This window comes from Meriones unguiculatus, chromosome 4 (genome assembly GCF_030254825.1).
Source record: "Meriones unguiculatus strain TT.TT164.6M chromosome 4, Bangor_MerUng_6.1, whole genome shotgun sequence".
Taxonomy (NCBI): Eukaryota; Metazoa; Chordata; class Mammalia; order Rodentia; family Muridae; genus Meriones; species Meriones unguiculatus.
The window spans coordinates 62,210,829-62,229,730 of record NC_083352.1 but is presented as its reverse complement, the minus strand read 5'-3'; the positions used below and the strand labels follow the sequence as shown (position 1 = coordinate 62,229,730).

Here is an 18,902-nt window from a genome sequence, read left to right as displayed (position 1 = left end):
ACGGGAAGAGAGCCTTTTTAAGTCTTGGTGTCTCCAGCTTTAGTCTTTATTCATATGGATTTGCTGGTGGTGACTGAATGTGTGCTGCGGGAGGTGGGTGAGATGGTGGGTCAGGATTAACCTGACCAGTAAATGAAGAAGAGTCCCCAGGAAGGGAAAGAACATCCAGACCATCTCGAATGGACACTGAGGCAGGTTTTAGATACACGAAAGGACCTGGTTACTGGCCCTGCCCTTCACAGCCTGGAAAGCTGACCTTTGCTGTGTCGCTGATCCTTATTGTCCCCTACAGACTCGCCAGGTAAGAACTGTAGATCATTTTCAGAGATAAAGAAAGGGACTCAGGGTATTCAGAGGCCTAACCAACTAGGTCTCACACAAGTAAATGATAAGGTAATTTTTCAGATATCACTTTTAAAGCCACCTTTCCTAGCTCCTACCTATAATCCTGACTGCTGAGTCAGGAGATGGAGGAAGGAGGATGAGATGCTAGCCTGTTGAGACCCTATTTCAAAACAAAAATCAATCACAGCTTATTGATTCATGATTTCATGGAGAGGTTTTCGGAGACTGTCTGGTAATAGCTTGGGTCTGGACAAGAGGAGCCATGGAGGTTATCAGGAGATAGTAATGGAATGTTGAAATCCACCCTTAGAATGACCTTTGTGCAGAGCGTTGGAGGCAGGGAAGCAAGCAAGCCATCCTCTAGGCTGTCACTGTACCGCGAGCAGAAGATTGTACTGAAGATCCTGAAGTGGGGGATGAGAGGCAAATGGGACACAAATAAGTTAATGTATGACACATATACATGTCTGCAGATTTGGAGTTTTTGTGTTCCAATCCTTCATAAAAAAAAAAAAAGCAAAAAGTGTGTTTTTCTTAGCTAATCTTGTGATTAAAACCAAAATAAAGAAATTCTTTCCCCTTCAGCTGCTCTGCTGGACCCTGTCTCAGCTGCCATGGGCCCCAGCTCCCATGAATCTTTAGAAGGGCCCCTGAGCTCTGATTCTGAGATGGCTGGCTTGGCCTTGGTCTGTGCTCCTCCTGTCAACTCAGCTCCTTTCATCTGCCGACTCCCTTTCAAGTGGTATGGCATGTCCTTGCACCCTCAGTGGGAGTCGGTACTTGGTGGTGGGTGAGTGGTCTTCAATAGCCCTTCCTCTACCCAGTGCGCTTTAGGGAGGAGTTGGCAGCCTTCCTGAGAGCAGAGGACAAAGGAATCCCGAGAGAGAATGGACTCAGTCAGGGCCATTTACCTAGTAACCAGTGTTGCTGAACAAGCCTGGTCCATTATTGTTGCTGTTCCACCATCAAGAAGGACAGAGTGAGAGCTAGGCGGATGGCTTAGTGGGGAAAAGCCATGAAGACTGGAGACCCCATAAAATTATCCTCTGACTTCTACAGATATGCTGTGGCTTATGTACGCCCACATCCATGCATCACATGCAGACCATAATAATACTTCTTATAAATCAAGAGAGGTTCGGGTGCTGGAGAGATGCTCTTTGGTAAAGGGCCTGCATGAGAATGAGTGTTCAATCTCCAATACCTGTTTACAAAAAAGAAAAGCCTGTCATGGTGGTATGTGCTTGTAATCCCAGCACTGGGAAGCAGAGACACCAGGCTCATTGATCACCTAGCCTGGCCTAATTGCTGAGACAACCTGAAACAAACAAACAAAAACCCAAAGAACCACAGCACCTGAGAAATGACACCCTAGGTTGACCTTTGCCCTCCACGTGTGTGTGCATGTGTACCCACACACGAAAGAAAGAGTTTTAGCCCCTCGGATTCCCTGTTCACTTTACCCTCTCTATCTGCAGGTTCTATAGCTGTGGATTTGACTAATACTTTGCATCAAAAATATGTAGGGAAAACCAAATTATATCTGTATTGAACATGTAAAATAATAAAAAATAATCATGATTCCCTGTGCAATACACTATAACAACTATTCATTCACGTGGCTTTTATATTGCGGTGGGCATGATAATTAATGCAAAAAATGATTTAAAACACAGGAGAGTTGTGAATAGGTTCCATGTAAATATAAAGCTTTATAGCAAGGACTTAAAGCTTGAGGTGGTATACCGCTGGAATCCCCACACTTGAGAGGCTAAGGCAGAAGGATTGTGAGTTCAAGGCCAGCCTAGACTGTATAGCAAGTTATCAAAAACAAACAAACAAACAAACAACAAGATCTGGGGATATAGTATAGTTGTAGAATTCCTGCCTTAAGGAGAAAGAGGAAGAAGGAGCGGGAGGAAAAGAAAAGGGAAAAGATTTGAGTATCTGCAAAATTTGAACTTTGAGGGATTCCTGGAAGCAGTCCCTGCCAAGGCCCAGTGATGATAGTGTTCTGTTGGTTTTGTCCTGGAGAAGCCAGTGCTGACTTACAGGGTTCACAGTGCTTCTAGTTCTTGAGGAAACACAGCCTCCAGATTCAACGTGCCCTGTGCACATACGGAGGAGGCCTGGCTTTGGGCAAGTAGGATGGCCACAGCATCAGAGGCCAGAAATATAGTGGGCATTCAGGGCCGGCAGGTTCCCGTCTGTGGCCTGGGCTTGTGGCCTGCAGAACCCACATCCTTCCTTCCTTGCTCTAGCCGTGCCAACAGACTCTCAGCATCCTCTTCGCACTGTCCTTGTTATCTCTCTGACCTAGCGTGGACTCTGTGTCCTCCCAGGATGGAAGGGGGAGAGAAAGAATGAGGCACTGACAGACTCCTAAGCTGCTGCGTTCTCTGGCCTCCTCCAATGTCTTACTCTGTTTAGGCTGCTTTAAAAATGTTATCGACACCCTGGCTTCTAAGTAACAGATATTTTTCTCCAATTTCTGAGGGCTGAGAAGTTGAAGATGAAGGTGCCCTCAGACTCAGAGCCTGGTGAAGGTCCCATTTCCACCTCATGGAGTGTGCCTTCTTCCGTGGTCTCTGTGTGGTGGGAGGGATGAGGCAGCTTTCTAGGGCCTCCTTGTGTAAGGATACCCTGCCACTGAGGGCTCTACCCTTCAAAGGCCCTCACCTCATTGGTGATTAGGTTTCAGTGTGTGAGTGTGTTGGTCTAAATGTAATCCCAGCTACCTGGGAGACTAGATTAAGAGGATTATAAATTCAAGTTCTTACTGGGCTGCAAAGTGAGTCTGAGGCTAGCCTGGGCAACTTATTAAGACCTTCTCAAATAAAAACAAAACAGTGAAAATGTACTGAGAATATAGTCGAGTGCTTGCTTAGCTTGTACCAAATACTATGTCCAGCACCCTCCCTGAAAAAGAACAAGGCAGCAGTAACAAAATTCTAGACCATAGCAAACTACAACCCTCCTTTTCTCTTCACACGGTTCCAAACGCACAGAGAACCTGAAGATGTCTGCTGTGTTTCGTTGAGATTGACAGAGCTCCACGTGACTTGGACACCTCCCCAGAGCAACTTCTCTAGGGACTGTGACACCCCATTCTGGGGACTGTCCATGGTGAGTGAGCATGGAAGGGAAACTGCAGAATTTTACCCAAAGAGTAAATGAACTAACACCTGTGGGTCATCCCCTATGTAATTTAGAAAAACCTGAGGGTAGAGGTATCACCCTCCCAAGGGAATATGTGGCGATGCCTAGAGAAATTTCTAAATGTCACCACTGGGTGTGGTGAGTACAAATAACAGCAATGGGTGTTTAAAACTTCCTATATACACAGGACAGCATCCTCTACAAAGCACTATAGTCAGGCTTTGTCTATGTCTACTCAGGACATTTGTCTACAGGTGAGTTCATCACAAAGTGCTTTATACAAACCGAGCGGTAAAGGTCAGGCATTCCACACGGCTTCTCGCAATCACACATGTATGAGGCTGTTGCATATTGTTTATAATGAACCTCTTTTTGTTGCTGTTCTATTTTTTGAGACAGGGTTTCTCAGTGTAGCCTTGGCTATCCAGGCTAGGCTTGAACTCACAGAGTTCTGCCTGCCTCTGCCTCCCCGAGTGAGTGCTGGGATTACAGGCCTGTACCACTGCACCTGGCTGAACCTTTTTTTCTAAGTAGAAAACATATACTCTAAAAGAGTGATAAAGGTGTTGTATGATACACAAGTTACTTTTGTCATTACTGTGCTTAAGCACTCGAAAAAGGCAACTTATAAAAGGAAGGCTTTATTGTGGCAGGAAAGGCATGCTATAGGAGTGTGAGAGTGCCTGTCTCAGGACCCTGCAGTCAGCTAGCAGAGAGATATGAATGCTAATGTTCATCTAGCTTTCTCCTTTGTGTTCAGTCTGAGACCCCAGCCCCCTGAGTGGTACCACACACATGCAAGGTCTGTTTTCCCTCATGACTCCTAAGTATTTCTAAACTTGTTAAGTTAACAATGAAGATTAGCCATCATAGCAAGGAAAACAAGATTAGGTAGTAGACATAATTGTGTGTATAAACTTTCAGATAGTGGTGTCATCAAAACCACACCAGTAACGTGTCATATTGCATCACATTACTAGGCATAAAGACTTTTTAAGTTCCACTATAATACTGTAAGACTTTTATTGGATGTGTTCCAGTATTGACCAAACATTATTGATATGGAGCATGGAAATATCCAATTTGTCACCATGCCAAGGCTGAGAAATATACAAATGCAAAAAGAAAAGCTTTGGTTCAGAACAGTTCAGAGGCTTTCCTAAGGCCTCTTGTCAAGAGACGTCTGGGTTCTTACCTTCTTCTGTACGGTCCTAGAGTCTCTCTTTTTCGCTGCAAACACCCCTGTTAAGGACCAGCTGCCCTCTTGATGGGCTCTGGCCTGAGAGAAAAGACATTCTGGTGACTCTTGTCAGGCAGGCAGACGCCAACCTGTGACTACCAGAGCAGGAGCCAGGCAGGCCCTGACACAGCTACCGACCAGCACACCCTTTCCCATCAGGTGCTCCGGCTTTCCCAGACTGGAGTCTGTCCTCTTCTTGCCCAACATTTGAAATCTCTGGAGTCCATGGCATGGCTTTGGCAGTGCTGGTAGGGTATTGCTATGAAACCCAGTGGCTCCTGAGTCTGTGGGTCCCAGTGGCAGTCAAGGAATGCTTCCCAGTGAAGGGCCGGGAGAATCAAGGGGACTGGGCGTGGCCACCAGGCCTCCTGAATTCAGTGGTCAAGTAGAAGGTGGTCAGTAATAACGCGGTCCTTCTTTGGCTCTTTTTCTCTTATTTCTTAATTCATGATCTTAGTTTTACTCTGCTTCCTATAGTTCTAGTAACTGTCTATCAATCATCACTTTAAAAAGCGCTGCAAAGAGCTGGGTGCTTAGCTTGGCAGTAGAGCATTTGTCTGGCATCCATGAGACCCTGAGTTCCACCCCACAAAATAAATCATTTCAAGGAGCAGAGCTGCTGGTTGAAGGAAGCAGGATTCAATGCAGGAAGAAAGTGGAAGATTAGTTTAGGAAGTGCGCAAGAGCCCTGTATGGCAAATTAAAGGCAAAACATGTCTCCAGAATGGGCTGGTTGGGGAAGGATGGGAGCCCGTGGCAATATTTGGACCCAAGCCCCTTACCAGTGTTTTAAAGAAGGTGGCTGCCAGGATTGACCTGCCCCTCCTCCACCTCAGCTCTCAGCAGCCACTCATTCTCCTGGTATTTCTTAAAATAACATGAGTGCAACAGACTCCCCATCCATGGGGGGGGGGGGCGTTCTGCATTCAGGCAATGCTGCCTTTTATTTCAAGTGTCCTCAGTGCTAATGGGGACATGGGGTCTCAGCACATGTGCACGCGTCCCCGTGCATGTGGCTGCTGGAGGAATTATCCCGTGAACGTGGATGAATGGGCAGAGACAATGAACTACAGTGAATGAGCAGCTGTAAGGGGGTCTTTCATGAGGCCTAAATGACAAGTGAACTCCTAGGGAAGGAGCCAGTGGGGACACTAACCACATCCAGAAAACCAGAGAGGACTTTTCTGCCTGACAGAAGCAGGCTGCCAGGGGAACTAAAGTCCCTCCAATTAGCAAGATGACTGGGCAGCTGGAAGCAGGAAAAAGCCCACACCCTTATGGGATGGCCCTAGATCAAGCCTAGTTCTTCCAAAGAAAAAACTGAAAACAGAAGGAAGGTGTGACTGTGTCTTCTCTGGTGAAACCCAGGATTAGTTAAGGGGGACAGTACCTCAGGGAACCAGTATTTTCACTGCAGGAGAATGTCGTAAGGGCTCTTTAATCTCCTTCTTAATGATACTTGTACTTCTCAGTAGTATCTGAGTTAGGAAAAGAACATTTAGTTTCTGAGGACAATAGTTAAGTGTCTGACTTTTTTTTTTTTTTTTTCTTAACAGCAGCCCACTAACATTGCCTCCACTCTTTGAGCCTCTCTGACACCTCTCCTGCCTTCCCACCCTCACCTCTGCATAGACTGTTCAGCTGGGTATATGAAGATGAATAAATTAGGGTTAATCTAAAAGGATCCCAAAGGCTTGTGAAGTGTGAAAGATGGACTAAAAAAACAAGTTATTTTTGAAATACTGTTTTAATAAGAAAGATCAGACAAAGCAACAAGGCAAGTGTAGGAAGGTTTCCTGGGGCAACAGGTGCCTGTGGCGAGTTGGGGGATGGTGGATCGGGGACGATTAGGCTTTTTTTTTTTTTTAGCTGGATAGAGGTGTCCACCCTGGGGCCCTGGGGCCAGGTTGTGAAGAGATTCTAGGTGATCCAACAGCTTTAGCAAGGCCCAGGGATTGGCGGCAGATGAAGAACTTGACAGAGCTGGAAAGAATCTGGCACCAAGATGATACTCTGACAAAACACCTGACAGACCAACCTAAAAGAAAATTATTTTGGTTTCAGAGGAAACAGTCCCTTGTAGCTGGGGGGTTCTATCTGCAGTGCCAGGGGCCTGGACTGGCAGCCCCTTATACTGAGGAATTCCGTGGAGTATTAGACCAGGACTGGAGGCTGGAGTAATCCCTCAGTCGGTGATTCTTCTTGCTGGACAATACAATACTTGACGGACGCAGTGAAATCGCTCCTTCACAAAGGAAACACGGGTTTCTTTCGGCTTAAAAGGGTGCAGTCTGCTACAGTGGCAGAGGCTGGAGGCAGCTGGGAACCTGATGTCCTCAGTCAGAAGCAGAGAGCAATGAATGCTGGGACTCAGCTAGCTCCCACCTTTTGATTGCAGTCCTGAAGTCCAGCCACCCTATATTCAGGATAGAGCCTCACTTCTCAGTTAAAAATTTTCTGGAATATCCTCCACAGACATGCCCAGGGGTTTTTCTCCTGGGTGCTTCTAGGTCCTGTCAATCAATACTAAACATCAGGATCCCCAAAGCTCTGCTTGTAGTGGCTGACATTATCAGCCAGGCTTCACACCCCAAAGTTCCCACAGCCTTCAAAATCCAGTGTTCAAACTCCTGGGGGGGGGGCAGCATGGATTTCAGGCCCAAAGTGTAACATAGGTTGTGGGCAAGTCTGAAAGGGAAACTGAGGCAGCTATTTCAGAGACGTTGCCAGGGTTTCCAGCTGGCAGGGGCTGGGTTGGCGTTTTACAAATGTACCTTACAGCTGCTACAGAGTAGAAACTTTCATCCATTTACTCAGTGAGCATCTGTCGAGCCCCAGCCGTCTGCCAGGCACTGTGCTCGGTGGTACAGTGGAGAGCGCAGCAGTCACCAGGACTTACAGTTGGCTACCCTTTCTGCTTTCTTTGTCTCCTACCCGCGCTCCTCCACGACCAGAATTTCCAGATTGCATCAAAGCAGAGTTGGCAGTAGGCACAGACACCACTCTGGGATGGTGCCAGGGTGCTGACAAACTGTTTCAGGCTCGGGCTATGTGGTGGTAGCGGAAGAAGAGGGTGCTTTGAGGACAGATTGTGCCCCGGGGTGGCTTTAGATTCACAGGGAAGGGTCCAGTTCTTAGACCAAGGTTTTCACGGTTTGTCCCGCTAAGAGGAATACCGGCCTCACATGCTCACACTCAGTTCTGACATCCAGTATTGGAGACATCTTTATAACAATTAAGCCGTTGTACCTTTTAATGAGTCAAACAAGATAAACCTCACCTAAGACTCCATTATTTCTTTGTTTTGCTTTTCCACAGTGAATGGATTTTCATTTATCAGGTTTAATTTTGTTGGTTCATATAAAGACCCTAGCTTTGGTTTCCAGCCTGTAGTGTGTGTGTGTGTGTGTGTGTGTGTGTGTTTGCTTCATATTCCTGGTTTTTAAAAACCAGGTGTGGTGACAGCTCTTGGAGGCAGATTCAGGTGAATCTCTGTGAGTTCGAAATCAGCCTGATGCACATAGTGAATTCTAGGTCAGTCAGGGCCAAAGAGTGAAACCCTATCAAAAAAGTTATCATTTATCTTTAAAGCTCCTTTATACTTTTTTTTAAAATTAGGCTCTGGTGTAACATATGACTTTAATCCCAGCACTCAGAAGGCAGAGTCAGACCTTCTATGAGTGAAGGCTTGGGTGGCCTGCATAGTGGGTTCTAGGCCAGTCAGAGCCACATAGTGAGATCCTGACTCCAAAACCTTTTAAAATCCATTATTCTTTAGTTACTATGTAAAATAATGTTTTTTTTCCTGTGATTCATACATAGCACCTGTTCCTATCTTCCACCTTCTCCCCCCTCCTTTCTCTCCAGATAATTCTCTTCTGCTTTAATGTCATGCATATATATCATTCAATATCATATATGTTCTATCATAATATTTAACTCCACATAGAAGAGAAACATGTTTGTTTTTCACTTAATGTGATTATTTCCAGTTCCATCCACTTTCCTGCAAATGTCATTTTTTTTTTTTTTTACAGCTGAGTAAAAATGCCATTGTGTGTATATACCACATTTTCTTCATCCACTCCTCCATAGTCTAGTTTGATGTCTTAGCCATTGTGAATACCGCAGCGATAAACATAGATGTGCAAGTCTCTCTGTGGTATGTGGTTTGTGATGTGGTTTATTTATTTATTTAATTAAAAAATTAAAAAAAAATTTTTTTTTGAGACACTATCTTGCTGTATCTCACACGGGCATTGAACTCCTAATGCCCCTGCCTCAGCCTTGTGAGTACTACAAGTATGCGCCAGCACTCCTGCACGTCTACTTCTTGATAGCCGAAAGCCTCAACCTCTCTTGTCCTTTGTTGTCGGTGGGAGTGGCAGAGTGGATAAGTGGCCACTGGCTGCATATAGACTTTTGTTACCAGTAGAATATATGTGTGCCAATCCTGAAAGCTGCCTTCCTTTCTCCAATCTCCAGGGTTGCTTCCACCCACACCTCCTTGCTACCAAGCCCTGACTCCTGTTTCTGGTCACAGCTCACCCAGCTTGTAGCATACACGGAGAAGACATGCTATCTCAGCAGCTTGCCGCAGCGGCCCTGTCATGCAGTTCCCACTTTCAGTCCAGCTGCTTTGGCTGTCCACTAGCTCCCGTTCTTGCCTAGCTCCCTACCTCTCCAGGTCACTTCATCTTCTTCACAATCAACTCCCTCTTCTGGGTCCCTGACGAGTCCCTCCCCCTCCTGCTACTCATCTGGATCCAACCAGCTCTTTCCATCTTCCACCTTTCTCCCAATCCTCTCTTGAATCCCTCTCCAGACTTCCTTCTACTCACTTGGCTCCCACACCTTCTCAGGCTTCTCCCTCCTGTGCAGATTCTCTTCTGTTCCTCTGCCCCACCCTTTGCTGTTGGCATTGAGGCCTCTGCATGAGGCAGAAGGGTGGGGATGGTGCTGCCTCTTCATGAGCTCCCTACTCTGCTGCCCCCAGTTAAATGAATCACCCATCTTCTCCATATGATAGTCTTTGCTGCCTACAAACAAGCTCAAGATCCTATCTTGAGAGACAGCTCTACTGAAACATACATGCACCTACTGGATCTTCCCAATTTAAAATCATTTTACCCGGGCAAGCTACTTGATGGGGACCAAGGGCCAGAACAGTGGATCTTCACTGACTAATTTAATTTTGTTTTCTGCAAATCCCAGCTTTCTACTTGTGTAGGCCTACCCTCTTGCCCCAATGTAACTCTGAGTTTGTCATTATTATACCCCAGAAATTCCAAGATCCCAGGAAGATTAGGACAGCCGGTGTTCAGTATATCCTAGATATTTTTCCTAAAACACAGCTTGGCATTCACATAAACCCATGATCTCATGTCCATGCCTACATCCCCAATGGGTATGTCTGTCAGTGGTCATCGCAGGAAGTTTTAACAAAAGTCTATGGAATCCACACACCACAGCCTAACCAGGGGTATAGGCTAGGGTGCTACTGAGGTGCAAGTGTCCAGACTTCTTCCTCGTGACAGTTAGTTGTTAAAGATTCTTATTAGCCTGATGTAATTGTTGTCTCAGAGGCTGCTGCCTCCATCTGCTAACTGAGGCCTAGTCCTGGAAGCTTCTATCCTCTAATTTAGGCCTAATCTAATTTAGGCCTAGAATGTTTTCAGCCTCTGAGACTTACTGCTGAATAAGCTCACCCTTTCTAGCCTTTCCTGAACTCTGGCTGCCTGGTTCAGTTCAGCTATTCTGGCTCAAACTCCTCTCCTAGCTGACTGATTCAAACTGGCTTCTCTCAGCTTTTGACTGAATTGCTCTGCTTGGCCTCAAACTAACTTTAGCAATATTTTCTAATCTTCTGGATTCTTCTCATTCTCTGGCTTGTTTGGTCTTTACCTATGACTAGCTTGTTCTCTCTTCAACTTGTCTCTGTGAAATTCTCCCAGTAAAACTGCCTCTGCATACTACCAACTAACCTGCCATGAACTCAACTCCACTGAACTGTCTCTCAACTCAGTGACTCAACTAAACTAACTAGACCTCAGAGAGCTGCATGCCTCTGTCTCCTGAGTGCAGAGATTATTGGCGTGTACCACCAAGCCAGGAGCTAAGCTTTTCTTTACCTGAAATTTGCTCTATACCAGGCTAGCCTCGGAACTCAGAGAGCTGCTTGCCTCTGTCTCTTGTGATTAGAGTGTGTCTGTATTCCAGCTAGATCACACAGACCTAGAAGGTCTTTGGATGTGATCTTTTGCCAGAGCAGCCATATTCTGAATTAAAATTCCTCTAGAGTTAATCTTCATTGTCAGCTTCAAGAGATTTAGATTCACTCAGGAGATGTTGAGGCACACCTCTTTATGTGTCTGTGAGAACATTTCCAGAAGGAAGAAGACCTGCCACGAATGTGAATGCCACCACCCAGTGGGCTGGGCTTGGGGGGAAAAGGAAAAAAAAAATACTAGCATTTCCCTTTCTTTGCTTCCTCGCATAACTGCCTCCCCTGACAGGATGGACTGAGCCCACTAACACTGAGAGGCAAAAGAAATTTGTCTTCCTTCTAAGGAGTTTTGTCACTGTCACAGCAACATGAAAGTAACTGGTAAACTTATCTTGTGCATGCTGAGGTCTGTCACAGCTGTGCTAGGGCCACTTAATACATTTCAAGGACTCCCCTAGGCTGGGGATTAAGGATGAAAACATTTGGTAGTTGTTTTTTTTTTTTTTTTTTAGACAGGGCAGGATCTCTACGCCCTGGCTGTCCTGGAACTCAGGGTGTAGTTTAGTTTAGTTTTTTAATGAAAACATTGTAAGTCAGGTGTGTGAGCCATGTCTTTAATTCCAGGCAGAGGCAGGTAGATCTCTGTGAGTTTGAGGCCAGATGAGTTTACAAAGTTCCAGGACAGCCAGGACTGTTATACAGAGAAACCCTGATTCATGAAATCCGTGTGGCATAAAAAGAAAATCGTATTTCTAAACACTAATACTAAGTCCCGGGCCAGGAACTGAGCTAGAGATTGGGAATACAGTGTCGGATAAAGCTGTCTTATACTCTACCAGTGAAGCTAGGAGGCAGGAGAAGCTTCACTGGGCTGTGATGCTCTCAGAAGAAGGAGCAGAGAGCCCTGGTGCATGCCCTATCATCCTGGCACTCGGGAGGCTGAGGCCAGAGGATTAGGAGTTCAAGGCTAGATGGGGCTATATGCCAAAGTCTTATCTCACATTTAAAATAGAAAAAGAGCAGAGAGAGGGTGGATGGCTCTCAGATCCGAGCAGCTCCAGAGCTTTGGTATAGGAGCCTCCAGAGAAGTCTGGGAGGGTCAGAAGAAGAAGGAAAGGTTTTCAGAGAGTTCACAGGGGATAGAGTGGGAAACAAAGAAGAAAGACAGTGACACCAAAGGACACAGGATCTTAAACTATGGTATGCAACACCGTCAGAGGATATATAGCTAGATGTGGGGGAGTGATCACAAAAATTTGTCAGCACTAAAGGGTTTCAGAAATGACCCCAGATGCCCATTGCCATCCCGATAGTGCCGATGACTCCTTATTCAATGGCCTAGTCAGTATAGCCTGGCTGATGGGAGATGAGCTGGGAGGAGAGAATGGCCTTGTATGGGGACTTGAAGCCGAACAACCCTCCCACTTTCTCATGGAACTATCTGTAAAGGAAGACTGACAGGACCCTGACGGTGGCTACTCACTAGGTGCTTACTAAATACTTGGAGTGCTGTGACCGTGCACAGTGTTCCTGGAAGCTCACTCCACTCAGGGTACATCTGTAAAAGCTCCTATGATACAGATTCTAGAAGGCAGAACTCCGCAATGCCTGCCCTACGAGGCACACCATGCCAGGCCCACCCCACCCACCATGCCAGGCCCACCCCGCCCACCATGCCAGGCCCACCCCTGTACTTGCCTAGGCTGCCTCAGGGGGAGGCTGTGTTCATGAAAAGTGAGCTGTGGTCTGTGACCGGAAATCCTGGTTCTAGAATCAGCCTTTTGAGCTGTGGCCTCAAGAAACCCTGTCTCTAATGCTGTGAGAAATGCCTGCCGAGGGTCACTGTAGGAGCAGATGATAGAAGGACCAAGCATGAGAGAACATGAGCAATTGCCCAGTTGGCCGTGACACCCAACTTCCTGGTTGCCTCCCAAGTTCTTGTAGGAGGCAGAATGTTAACTGTCTGGGGCTGGGGATGCGGCTCAGTCGTACAGTGTGTGTTTAGAATGCGTGAAGCCCTGGATTTGATCTCCAGTATTGCATAACCCAGCGCTAGTGAAATTTCTATGAGCCCGGCACACAGGAGATAGCAACAAGAGTATCAGAAGTTCAGGGGCATTCTCAGCTGTACAGAAAGGCCAAGGCCAGCCTGTGATGCACAGCATAGTCCCTGTCTATTAAGAATATGGTAATGCCAAACTTCCTCTGCCATCCGCACCTACAGCTGGCCCTTATGGGAAGAAGCATGGCTGACCCAGGACATACGTGGTAAGGTAGACTATGCAGCCCGGCTTTTGTCTGTTGTCTTCATGGAGTTAACTATTCAGATGAAATGTAGACGTGACATCCAAATTCACACACTTACCTAATTTTCTGAGGGAAATAAAACAAGATGGCCTACTCCCAAAGAGATGGTCAGGCTGTGATGAATAAAGTGGTTAGAGGTGCAAAGAAAATACCAGAACAATGGGTCTGCAGTGTCAGTGGGCATCAGAGGCCTCAGCTCTGAGCAGCCTTACAGTGGTCCCAGTCCACCCTTATCAGGCCCCAGCCAATGAAGCCTTGCGATCTGGGATTCTATTTCACACAGGACGGGTGCTGCTTTTCTTCAGACACAGCCAAGCAAGGCTGTGGTGAGGGAAAGGCACTTTCCCTCACTTTCCACATTCCCTACACCTGCCGGAGCAGCCTCAGTGAGTGGGTCAGGGAAGGTCATTCCTGCAGACAACACGCTGGATCGTGTGGAAAGTTACTCAGCAGCTGTGATGGCGTGCTGGGACGGTATCACTGGGGCCAGAAGTGCAAAGCAGTCCTGGTGCGCAGCTCCGGTGACCCTGCTCCACAAGCTTCTTCAGAAGCTGCACAGGTGACAAGGGGACAGAGTCAGAGACTGGGGAGGCAGCCGGGGGGGCAACCTGCTGGTGGTTCGGGCTTCTAAAGAGGTTTGTGGTCTCATTGTCCATGGATACTGCAGAGCAGCTGGCTCTAGGATCACATGCTCAGAGGGCGTCAGGCCACGTGGTGCGTATGAGGCTGCAGTTCTGGCAGGGCTGAGTCCTGGAGGAAGGGTCAGGGAAGAAGACACCGGTGACACAGAAGTCACATTTCCCAGCCAGACACATCAAATGGTACGGAGAGGTTTTTAACTCAGGACAGGTAGAGACATCAGGAATGGTCCTTGCTGTGGAGCACACAATGTGTGCACCTGCTACTTAAAGGTACCTGTCTCATGGGACCAGACAAAATCTAACAGAGCTGGGGTCTAAGCTGAGCCCTCTGCCAGGCCTTTGCAGTGCAGTGCTTCGTACATTTTATAGTCCACCATTTCCTCCACTGTTTTTGTTGTCTCTCTTGTGTTCCCCTCTCCAGGACACCCAGCCATTCCTGGCTATCAGAACACAACATAACACACATACCACACAATTATTGTACCCACTCATCCCATATTCACAACACTCATGCACACACACACACACACACACACACACACACTGCTGTGGGTATGAAGGAGGAGCCAGCATAGGGTGGGGATGATGGAGTGGCAAAGCAGGAAGAAACAGAGGGCTTGGGGGCATCTCTCATATGCTGCGTGCTTCACCGGCCCCATCCTTCTCCCATGCCTGCCCACCTATTGGAGTTTTCCTTCTTCCCTGCTTAAGGTAGGTAGAGCCTTCCTCAGGATCTTGTAAGTGGCAAAAGGATTTCTGCCTTTTTCCTGTTTTTCTTTTTTTACAAGTTACAAATTGCTGCCTGGCCTTCACCAGGGTTGATGACTGATGACGACGCTGGAAGTCTCAGGTTGCTGGGGTACAGGCTAGGCCCATGAGCTCACCTGGAGTCTGATCTGAATATTCTTTTTGGTGGTACCTTTCAGCAAGGAATGCCCCGTTTCTCCTCATCTTTTGGTCCACGGTTAAGGCAGACACAAGCAGGAAAAGTGCTTACGGTGCCATGCCTCTGCCTGCCTCTGCCCTGCTGCGGGGTCTCAGTGTGGAGCCCTGAAGCAGCTCTGCCCTTAAAAGTTCTCCCAGAGCTGGGGCTCTGGCTCAGCTGGTAGAGTGCCTGTCTAGGATGCTGCAGGGCCTGGGTTCGGTTCCTAGCACCTCATAAAGGAGGTGTGATGGCGCAGTGCCTGTAATCCCAGCATGTGGGATTTAGAAGCAGGAGGATCAGACATTGACGGGCATCCTCAGCTGTAGAGTAAACTTACGACCGGTCTGAGCTACAGCAAAGGAAACCTTGCCGTTTTGGAGACACAGTTTTACTTTGGTGGCATTGGCAGGCCTGAAGCTTGTTATGTATCCACCTGCCTCTGCCTTTCTAGCCTAAAGGTGTGTGTCACCACACCCAGCAAGACTCTATTGTTTGTTTAAAGAAACAAACAAACATAAATATGTCTCCATCTGTCTTTTGATCTGCAAACTGGGGCCAAGTTCTCTCTGTGCCAGACAACCCCCAAGGCCTCTTACCCAGTCTGCCAGATGGGCTTCTGGTCCAGGTTGGGCAGGGGTTTCCTCTGTGATGGCAACACAGAGGGACTCAAACAGCCCCTGTATTTAAGGGATGCCATTAGTAATGGGCTCCTTGCCTCTGGCTTTTGGAATGGAATGGAGTGGGTGAATCACTGGAAAGATTCTGCCTATGGACCTGGGAACAGTGACTGGAAAAATCAGAATTCTGTAGAGCGCCACAGAAGCATTCCTTAGAATCGTAGACCTTCAGGGATTCTGGGAGCGTGAGGCATACCCAGGCCAGGTAGAGACCCAGGGTCTGATTGGCCAAATGCTGATGAAATGCCAAGAATGTCATGGCGCTAACAATGTGTCAACACACCCCTTACCCAAATCCATGGCCGTTTCATCCCTCGGTCTTCAGCTCCTTCCAACCTGAGCTTGGCCTCGCAGCCATTTATGTCTGTCCATATGAGATGGTGACATGTCTATCCAGCTGTCCAACCCTCCTTGGTGTTCTCACAAGTTCTGCTTTGTGCAATCAGAATCCGTTTTTTGGTCCATCTGTCCATCTGTGTGTCCCATGCTAGTACTGCCCATACTGCCAGGCATTGTCGCCCAGAGCACCAAGAACCATGTATGTGAAAGAATGATTTTGGCTTGCTTCTGCAGGAGCAACTATGCCAGAGGAAGCAGGGTAAATTCACATGAGCTTTGCCTGAAGCTGGGGCTTTATGTTTGAAACGGGGAAGGTTGCCAATCATATTCCGGAGGAGAGGTGTCAATCAGCCGCTGCCGAGACACACGCAGCCCACCGGTACGGAGGAAGGCTCAGCTGGCAGCCGACTTGCACACAAAAGGCTGCCGTGGAGAGTGGCTTTTGATTTCTCGGAGCAGCAGAAGCAGAATTGCTTCTGCGGGAATGACTCAGCCCGAGGGTGATTACCCTTTCACTTTCTGCCTTGCCTCAGAATCTGAGCTCACTTAATTGAGAGCTGTGTGGGCCCTTGCTCTCACCCCACCAGCAGGCTGCTCCCCATCAGCACCTCGCACCCTCAGCCTTGCCTCGCCTCCCACGCCCCCCACCCTGTCCTCCTCCATTATTGCCTCTTTTTTCATTCATCTATTCACTCAGAAAATATGTACTGAGCTGTGCACATGGAGCCCTCCGGGCAGCCGCAGCTTGCAAACTGGCCTCACTTCTTCCCTAGCCTTGCTGCCTACCTCACCCCTTCCCCCTGAAACAAATGGGGGAGGGTCAAGGACAAGGAGCTGAAACACCGGGAGGAGTTAGGATAGGGAAAGCTGAATCAGGCAGAACAGGGTGTGTGTGCAGGGGGGTAGTCAAAGGTTACTCCGTTAGCCAAGGGAACATGCCCCTCAGCCCCTGAGAGACCTCTTTTGCAGAGCTGCCTGGAAGCCCACCCACCCATCTGCTACTGCTGACAGATGCCTCAGACTACTTTCATGGGTCTGCAAGATTGAGCTGCTTTCCTGCTGGAGGCAGAGGCATTTCTGCCTAGGAGAAGATGCTGTGATCTCTTCCCGAGTAGCAAAGGGGAAAATGTAGGGATATTTTTTTTCTAAAGGGTGTGCGTGTGGTGTGGTGTGGTGTGGTGTGGTGTGGTGTGGTGTGGTGGGGTGGGGTGGGGTGGGGAGGGGTGGGATGGGGTGTTGTGTGTGTGTGTGTGTGTGTGTGTGTGGGTGGGTGTACGCAAAGGCCAAAGGTTGACACTGGATGTCTTTCTCCATTGATGTCTCTTAGTGAACCTGGGGTTAGCTAGTCCAGTCAGGCTGCTGATCCTGACCCCGGCTGGGTTGACAGTTGGCCGCTTGCTTTTATGTGACCTCTAGAGATCCAGACTGTGGTCCTCAATGCTTGCACAGCAGATCCACGGAGCCATTCCTCCAGGGCCAGCACTCGCTCAGCTAACTTGAAGGCAAATGAGTGTGGCATTCCTGAATCTTTCCACAACCCTTTCTAGTTTCAAGTCTGGTTGGCAGTCCCTGTGTTAGTGTCTCCTTTCCCATCCTGTGGCAAAGTACCTTGACCGACGAAACTCCAGGAAGGAAGAAAGGCTTATTTTGGCTCCCAGATGAAGGGCTCAGTGAAGTAATCCATATTCTTTCTAGTTATGGGGTAGGGGCCCAACTGGGTTGCATGTTCAGATGGGCTGTGTGTGAAGGGGAAGTCATGGCAGCAGGAAAATGAGACAGCTGTCATGCTGCATCTGCAAGACAGGAAGAAGAGAAGGACAATACTAGTGCCTAGCTCATGTTCTCCTCTTTATACAGCCCGGGACTCTTGCACATGAAATTGTGACACCTACATAACCCAGGCTTTCTTCTAGAGGTTGTCAAGCTCACAGTGCTGGCTACCACCGTCTGCCGGTGGGTTTGCTGCTTTACATTTGGCCGGAATAGATCTATGTAATTTTCTCCAGTGCTGGTGCTGGCTGGAGTTGCTATCAGCTGTGGTTATGTGACACTCACGGAGATGGAGATCCTTACTGGTAATGATTCTTATACCAGATGGAAGTGGGTCTATCGAGAGTGGGTAAGGTGTGTGGTGCTGTGGTGGCCTGATGAATGGAGCCAAATGGTTCCTTCCTGGGTACCCATAGCCCTGCCAGCCAGTAACAGCAGTGAGCAGAGTTCAGAAAGTAAAATGAGGGATCCAGAGGTGGAGCGAGGCAGAACGGAATCAACTTAGCTTCCGGCCTAGCAGCTCTGCACTGTGTAGCCCTGCATAGAGAACAGCTGTCCTTCACACCGACTCTGAAGCAAAGGAAAGTGTTAAAGCACAGGGCTAGAAACAGTGGCCTGGCCAGACAGCCTGTTCTGCCAGGATGTCTGAGAGATGGGGCAGACAACTGCAGTCTGAACATTTACCTCCTACACAAAATCATGTAAAAGCATTCCTATACTGGGCGGGGGGGGGTGGGTGGTGGGTGGTGGGTGGGGCCGTGTCTGCCTGGCTCCAAGCAAATTGGCAAACTTGAGCATCTGGGCCTTTCAGCTAAATCCGTATTGCTGTTTAAACTTCTTGAGTAGGTACCTGGCTACCTGGCATCTCTCAGATCCTTGGAAATAGAAACCCAGGCTCACATTTGTCTTGACCAGAGACTTTGAGCAGGACTACTTTGGGGTGGTGGAGGGGAAATACGCTTCTCTCTAGGGTGGTCAGTTAATTTAGATATCTGCTTAGGACTTGACAAGCTGGGGTGGATGGGAAGGGGGCTCCCCTTTTCTGAGGAGCATGGGAGGGGAGAGGGATGGAGGGTGGGACTGGGAGGCGAGGAGGGATGGGCTACAACCAAGATGTAAAGTGAATAAAAATTAATTAATTAGAAAAGGAAAAAAAGATATCTGCTTAAAGCAGGAAATGAGCAATGAGCTAAAGCTTGCAGGGATCCGGCTTCCCTGGCAGAGGAAATGGCTAAGAAGAGATTCTAGTTCTTTTGGGAGAACCTTTCTTTCT

General features: G+C 47.9%; 1 protein-coding gene across 3 annotated transcripts in view; it reads left to right on the top strand.

Annotated features, from left to right (window-relative positions):
• Lzts1 (leucine zipper tumor suppressor 1) overlaps positions 1–18,902 on the top strand; it is a 59,560-nt gene that overhangs the window by 23,037 nt on the left and 17,621 nt on the right. Inside the window, exon 1 of one of the 3 annotated variants that reach the window (XM_060381895.1) lies at positions 3,033–3,471. The exons of the other annotated variants lie outside the window; for them this stretch is intronic. The gene's annotated coding sequence lies outside the window, so the exon portion shown is untranslated. Of the gene's footprint in view, positions 1–3,032; positions 3,472–18,902 lie in introns of those variants that run through there. 3 annotated transcript variants of the gene reach the window in all.